We start from the raw sequence: 8,148 nt of genomic DNA on the forward strand, positions 1-8,148 counted from the left end.
AGAGACAGAGACAGAGACAGAGACAGAGACAGAGAAAAAAAACAATACTTTAGGTGACAGGAACCTCCAGAAAAGGGCAGGGGTAGCTCTTCTATTTGAAGACTATACAAAATTCAAGCCAAGACTGATTCAGAGAGACAAAGAATGTTATTACCTACTTTTTAAGGAAATACTCCCAGCAGAAGAGATAACAATAATAAATACATATTCACCAAATACTAAAGCAACCAACTAAATAAAATTAATATTAATGGACATGGAAAATCAATTTAGTACTAACACATTTACCCCACTGTCACAAATAGATCACCTAGGCAAAAAGCCAACAAAGAAATATCAACTAAATTGAACCTATGAACACATGGATTTAGCAGATGTCTGCTGAGTATTCTACACCATGACATCAGAATACACATTCTTCTCTGCTGTGCCTGGGATGTTCTCCAATATAGTCCATGTACTACACCAAAAAAAAGTGTTTAAGTAATGCAAAGGAACGAAAATTATCCCATGCATTTTATTTGGTCATAGTGTAATGAAAGTGGAAATCAATGGCAAAAAAACCCAGAAAATCTATATAAACACCTGGAACTTAACATTCTCCTGAACAACCAACACATCACCAATAGGTCAGTTGAAATTAAAGAAGAAACTGAACAGATTCATAATAAAAAAAAAGTCTTATGAGGGAAATTCATAACAGTGAGTTATTTCAGGAAAACAGAATGAGCTCAAGTAAGCAACCCAATGTTGATTCTCAAACTTCTAGAAAAAGAAGAAAATATTAAATGTTACATAAAATTGATAAACTTTCAGCCAACCTTATCAACAAAAGAAAGAAATACAATAACTCATGAAAGTAGGAGTGAAAAGGGTAGAATCACAATGGACCTTGTTGAAATCTAGATAATCCTCAATACATACTGCAAGAACCCGTACTCTAATAAAATGGAAGACGTGGAAAAAATGGACAGATTCCTGGCTAGATATGAATTGCTAAAACTGAAAGAAGATATAAAAATTCTAAGTAACCCAAGATCAGTCAATGCAACTGAAGATATAATTAAAAACTTATTAACAGAGACCATCCCAAGTCTTGATGGATTTGCTGCAGAATTTTACAAGAAAATTAGAGAAGGTATAGTTAAACCAGTGATGAAACTGTTCAATGAAATTGAAAGGGAAGCAATATCCCCGATACATTCCTGGAGGCGACATTATCCTGAAACCAAAAGCAGAGAAGGTTACAACCAAAAAAGATACTTATAGGGCAATCTCCTTAATGAACATAGATACAAAATTCCTTAATAAGATACGGGTGAACAGAATGTAATCAATCATCGAGAATATCATTCAACATGACAAAGTGGGATTCATCCCTGGGATGCAGGGATACTTCAACATATGCAAATCAATACATGTAATACTCCATATCAACAGAGTGCAAGACAAATCACATGATGATCTCAACAGATGCAGAAAGAGCATTTGAAGAAATCCAACAACCATTTATGAGAAAAAAGCCCTGTGGAAAATTAGAGTAATTTCTTTTACTTGGTGAGATAAAAGTCATTTATGATAAGCCAACAGAAAACAGCATACTAATTGGACAAAACCTGAAAAGTTTCACTCCAAAATCAGGAACAAGGCAAGGATGTCAACTATCACCACTCTTATTCAATATACAATGAAATTCAATATATAATGGAAACATTAGCCAGACAAATTAGACAGTAAAAGGAAATAAAAGCAATAGGGATAGGAAAAGAAGAAGTTAAATTATCATTACTTGTGGATGACATGATACACTACATACAACACCCCAAAAGGTTTACCAATAGATTTCTAGTTTTAATAACTAAATTCAGTAATATAGCTGGATACAAAACCAGCACTTAAAAATCAATAGGATTCCTGTTCACAAACAACAAATGCACTGAAAACATCACCTTTCATAACAGCATCAAAAATACTTTGGAATCAATCTGGCAAAGGAAGGAAAAGTTCAATACATAAAAAATTGCAGGACTCTGGAAAAGAAGATCAAAGAAGATTTTAAAAAATATAAAGATATCTTTTGCTCATTGGGTAGGAAGAACCAAAACTGTTATAAAGATTCAATGCAATCCCAAATAAAAATACATCAGCATACCTCACAGAACTAGAAAAAAACATTCCTGGCATTCATTTGGAAACAGAAGAGACATAGAATAGCACAAAAAATAAATCTAGGCAATAATAACAAAACAGGAGGCTATCACAATCCCTGACTTCAAATTATACTATAGAGCAACTGTGGTAACAACAGCATCATAATGGAAAAAAAACAGACCTGAGGATCAATGAAACAGATTTGAAGATGCAGAAAATAAATATTGTGATAAAAAAACAACTTCTAACATACTCAGCCAGCCTACCTTTGACAAAGAGACAAACATATTCACCAGAAGAAAGCCCTTTTAATAAATGATTCTGGCAAAACTGGCTTTTCACATGGCAAAGACTAAAACTAGACTCACATCTATCACTATGAACTAAATTAAAGTCAAAATGGATCAAAGATCTAAATATGAAAACAGCAACACTACATGTGGTGGAAGAGAAAGCAGGTAGAAATCTTGAAGACAGAGGAAGAGGTAAACTATTCATGAAGAAAACCCCAATTGCATGGGAAATACTACAAGGAATAAATAACTGGGATATCATCCTATTAAAAAGCTTTTGCACAATAAAAGAAACCATAGCAGGGGCTGGTGAGATGGCTCAGTGGTCTAAAGCACCTACTTAGAGCAAGCTTAGCAAAGCACAGGGACCACGGTTCAATCCCCCAGCACCACATGCCAGTCAGCCCCGCCCCCTGGTGGGCTGAGCTGGACACACAGAAAGAAAAAGGAAGAAGGAAGGAAGGAAGGAAGGAAGGAAGGAAGGAAGGAAGGAAGGAAGGAAGGAAGGAAGGAAGGAAAGAAAGAAAGAAAGAAAGAAAGAAAGAAAGAAAGAAAGAAAGAAAGAAAGAAAGAAAGAAAGAAAGACTATTTGTTCCTAAGACTAAACATTAAAATGTAAAAGATATAAAGAATTGAATAAAATCAGACACCCAAATTTAAAGACTTAATAACAAAAATGGGCATTTATAAGAGGAAGAAATATACAAATTGGCAAATAAATTTTGCCAGTTTTTCATTTATGAAAAATGTTCAACATCACTGGTCATTTAAGAGATGCAAATTAAGGCATTGCTAATATCCATCTCCAGAAAGAATGGCGATTGTGAAGAAATCCAACAATGACAATGCTTACAGGGAAAAACGACCCCCTCTCTGACACTGATGGTATCATACAGTGGTGCAACTACTGTGGAATTCATTATGGAGATTCCACAAAAAGCTAGAATTAGAAGTGCCATTTGACTCGGCCATTCGTCTTTTGGGTAACTTCCAGGAAGAATTAAAACCATCATAGGGCAGCAATATATACACACCTATGTATAGCAGCAGAGTTTGTGATGACTAAATCTTGAAAGCAACCCAAATGCCCATCAACCAAAACATGAATAAAACATATGAGGTTTTTTTTTACATTGTAGCACTACTCAGTTTTAAAGGATAAACTTGAGACATTTCTAGGTAAATAGATGCCTAGGTAAAATGTACCTTGTGATCATACTCTAAAGTGAAATAAATTGGACAAACGTGTAAATATTGCATTACCACTCTGGTGTGAGAAACCTAAAGTGTAAATAACGACAAAGCATATAACAGAAACTCTGTCCTTTTCTTTTCTTTTTTTTTTTTTTTTACCGGGGAATGAACTCAAGACCTTGTGCTTGCCAGGCAAACACTTCTACTGAACTATCTCCCCGGCCCTAGAAATTGTGAAACAGGAAGAAATACTTCAGAGGCAGAGAGAAAGAAAAGGAGAAAGAGACAGAGGTGGGTTTTTTTTGTTTTGTTTTGGTTTTTGGTTTTTGGTTTTTGGTTGGGGAGGGTGGACAGGAATCAAATTCAGGACCTTCTGCTTGCCAGGTGGGCACTTGTGATGAAAAACTATATCTCTGGTCCAAAAATAGTTCAAAAGAAAGGAGAACTAGCAAGGGGGAAGGAGGAAAGAAAGGAAGAGATAAGAAAAATAAAAGATAAAAGAAGGATGGATAGACTAAATACAAAACTTTGTAAAGTAGGGAAGAGTTGTTGAAGGAAGGTCAAGGCGTTGGGAACAAAGAGCAATAAAGATATATCCTATGCAGGTACAAATGCCCTATGATGAAAGTGATTATTAAGTGTATCTAAATTATACAATTAAATTTAATTTTAAAGAAAGAGATTCCAACCTTAACTTCACTGAGATATTGCCTGACTCACCTGTTAGACCCTGAACAATAGGAGAGAGAAATAGCCCAAAATTATATTTTCAGAAATGTACCATGTTCTAATTTTTGCACTGATCTCAGGTTTTTATTTTGTTTTGTTTTTACTTCTATATTGTTAGGAATCAATTTAATTTTTACAGGTGATCATGAAATATTGGGTGGTTTGATTTTCTTAAATCTGGTACCAGACCATGACTTCAAAAGTGTTAATGTTGAAAGGTGGTGCAAAAATGGCTATTAACAAAACTGCTAAATAGTGGCGAACAGCACAAAACACTTGTTTTCTTTTACAGCTACCTTTCCAAATCATTCCTGATGCATTCACTCTCCCTTTCAGAGAATCAGTTGTGCAAACAGATGAGGTTAAAAACCAATCTTGGAAAAAAACAAAACAAAATAGAACCTATTTACTAAATATGTGAAAGAATTTTAGGCAAGGAGTTACTGCAGAACTAGCTTAAAGAGAATACAGCACAGGGACAGAATATACCTTACTTCTACAAATATAGGTCCTTTCCCCTACTTTCTGGAAGAAATATATTTTTAGGGCATAGGCTATATAAAATTGCATACACTACAAAGACAAAAACAAAGAAGTTTGTAAATCCTATATATTTTCAGTAGCTGAGACAATATATCTGAGTGCTGAAGTTACCTCTAGCAGCAAAACCAGAAATAGATATTAAGCAGCCAGAAAGCAACAGTAATAGAATACATGACCATTTCTCTTCTAGCACGTTTTTTTTCCTCTTATAAAAGTTATAGATGTCTGTTTAGTTTGATTATCTGTCATCTTAATGAAGCTGCTGCATCTATAGCAGTCATGTCATCTGCTGTTCCTTCAATTGTTGCATCTACATTTGAAACGACATACATAGAATCGTTTCTAACAAGCGTCCATTTTGGTGAACAGCATTTTCTCTCATAGAGCATTCTCTTTTTAGCCTGCCAACGCATGGATTTCATTGCTTTGAGGGGTTAGAGACGGTCTACCTAAGTCAAGAAAAATCTAGGCGTCTATTCCTTAGTGTAAGCACATAAGGTGGTGTTTTTCAGTGAGAGAGGATTTATTTTTTAAATTTTTTTCCATAATTTTATTGAGAAACAAATGGCAATGAGACAGTTTTAAATCAAATTGGTAGAACAGTTTCAATAATTAACACAATGCATACTCTCTTCCTAGTGGTTACTTGTTGCGCAAGATGCAGACATGATATCCTATATACAAACACTATTACAACAAATCCCTATATTCATTAAGAGAATGTACCTATATATCTATCTGAACCATTTTGAATACACAGATACAAAATGGATATTAATCTGTATTGCCTTTTTTGTTTAGTTCCGTCATTTGAATATTATAGGTGTGTTAACTCAGCAAAATATTCTGAAAGAGTCCAGTAGTCCATAATAGTATTGGGTCTTCCGCTTGACTGGCAGTGTCAGAAATTGTTGACCTGAGTCCCCTAGAGCTTAACATAACAGCATGGATTTACTTCTTATACTTCATTTTTATACTTTTCTGCTGGATGGTTAAGAGCAAGATAAAGCAAGACCTATGCAACTAAAGATGTAGTTTTTGGATCTGATAAGGTCAGACAAATCCCCTCAGGATTTTTCCTGAGATCCTGAACCTCAGACTGTAGATCCTTTGTCAGTGTCAGCCATGTGGATGAGTCACAACCATTGCTTGGCCAATGGGCTCTCTGAAAGCCTGACAGAATGTTTTCTCTCCATGTGACTCTCCTTAGGCACACTCTACATCATTGATCACTTTCCTCCTTGGCCCCATAATCTCCTTGATCAGAATATTTGGGACACTACTGAGTTACATGATATTACAGTACAAATTCTCATATGTCCTGAGTCTTAATTATCCTTGGAAGGCTAGGGCCAAAATGTTGGCTTTCTTTGCAACCTTCCTTTTTCTCTAATTTTTGGTCTGCAAACTTAGGTTGTTAACCCTCTAGAAGAGAAGCTTATTATTATTATTACCATACAACCTAGGCTGTTAAGCTTAACCTCACTATCTGTCTGAATATCAAACATCTTACACATAACATGGATTAGGTATTTTTCATCAAGTATTGATATGTTGAACTTTAAGTCCCTACAGAATATGAAGAAAAAATATTTAAAAAATTAAAATATATTTCAAAAAATAGGCATAAAGAATTATATAATTCTTATGTTTACAAATAATTCCAGAAATGAAACCATATACAATCTTGTAGCAGGACAGTCCTGCAACATTCCTTTTCCTGTCTCCTGCCTTCATTCACCACCCCCTTCCTTTTGAACAGCCATCTACCTGAGAGACAGCACAGCAGCAAGTGGCATGTCATGACAAGCAGCCCATATTCAGAAGACCAGAATGACAGGCAATCCAGGCATGAACCTATTATAATAAATTGCCATTTTCAGTGCAGTTGCTTAGTTCACAGGTGTCTGTATATATAGTTAGTCAGGGTAAGAATCATTCCAATTAACTGCTAGATTCAAAAATCTTCTGGAGATTATTAGGATCATTGCCTTACTCATATTCTACATATAACTGTATAGCTTGCCCCTGTCATGTTTCCTAGCTCTTCTCTGTGCACTCTTCATTGTCTAGTCCTCAAGATCTTGCTTTCATTTTAGTTCTATTATACCTTTCTATTTGTATTTCTTCTTTTGAGGTTTATGCTAGGGTAACTACAATATTTACACATGTGTGTCTGGTTTATTTCACTTATGAGTATATGTTCAAGTGGCATCCACTCCAATATAAAGGCTTCAAGTTTATCATTCTTTAGAGCTGAATAATACTCCATTGTATAAAGACACCACATCTTTTTCATCCATTCCTCAGTTGAGGGGCATCTTGGTTGTTTCCAAGATTTGGCTATCACAAATTGTGCTGCTACAAACATAGGCACACATATATTACTATGATATAATGTTTTCAGATCCTCCAGGAAGATTCCCAGTACTAAAATAGCTGGATTAAATGGGACTTCTGGTCCAAGTTTTCTAAGGAGTCTCCACACTGATTTCCATAATGGTTGCACAAGTCTGCATTCTCACCAGCAGTGGAGAAGGGTTCCTTTTTTGCCACAGCCTCTCCAAAATTTGTTGTTGGTTGATTTCTTTATGTCAGCCATTCTTTCTGGGGTGAGATGGTATCTCAATGTTGTTTTAATTTGCATTTCTTGGATGGCTAGTGATGTGGAGCATTTTTCCATATATTTATTCGCTTCTTTAATTTCATCCTCTGAAATGTGTGTGTCCATCTCAGATGCCCATTTCTGGACTGAGTCATAAAATTTTAGGGCCCTAGTGTTTTTTTAGTTCTTTATAAATTCTAGAGAGTAGACCTTCGTCTGAGTACTTATTTGTCATGAATTTTTTCAAATTTGTGGGTTGTCTTTTTACTTTGTTGGTAATTTCTTTTGACGTGAAAAAAACTTCTCAGTAAGAGCAGGTCCTAGTTATTAATTCTTTCAAGTGTTTGCCATGTGATTGGATTTTTCTTCATGAACTCTTTGCCTACCCCTACGTCTTCAAGAGTTCCTCCTATTTTCTCTTCCAGGAGATTTAGTGTTTCTGTTTTAATGTTTAGATATTTAATCCATTTGGACTTGTGTTTGGTGCATGGTGATAGACCTGGGTCAAGTTTGAGTTTTCAGCATGTAGAGAGCCAGTTTTTCCAGCACCATTTGTTAAAGAGGTTATCTTTCTTTCAGTGAGTATGTTTGGCCCCTTTGTCAAAGATAAGGTGGCTGAGTGTGTACATAAGG

The 8,148-nt window shown here is 35.3% G+C and overlaps 1 protein-coding gene and 1 pseudogene across 1 annotated transcript in view; both read right to left on the reverse strand.

The window, feature by feature from the left end:
• Positions 1–8,148, reverse strand: part of Gpr158 (G protein-coupled receptor 158) — a 503,792-nt gene that overhangs the window by 170,945 nt on the left and 324,699 nt on the right. The gene's annotated exons all lie outside the window — the stretch shown is intronic.
• The window catches only part of LOC105743635, a 15,584-nt pseudogene continuing 12,459 nt past the window's right edge, over positions 5,024–8,148 (reverse strand).

This window comes from Octodon degus, unplaced genomic scaffold (assembly GCF_000260255.1).
Source record: "Octodon degus isolate 3935 unplaced genomic scaffold, OctDeg1.0 scaffold00145, whole genome shotgun sequence".
Classification (NCBI taxonomy): domain Eukaryota; kingdom Metazoa; phylum Chordata; class Mammalia; order Rodentia; family Octodontidae; genus Octodon; species Octodon degus.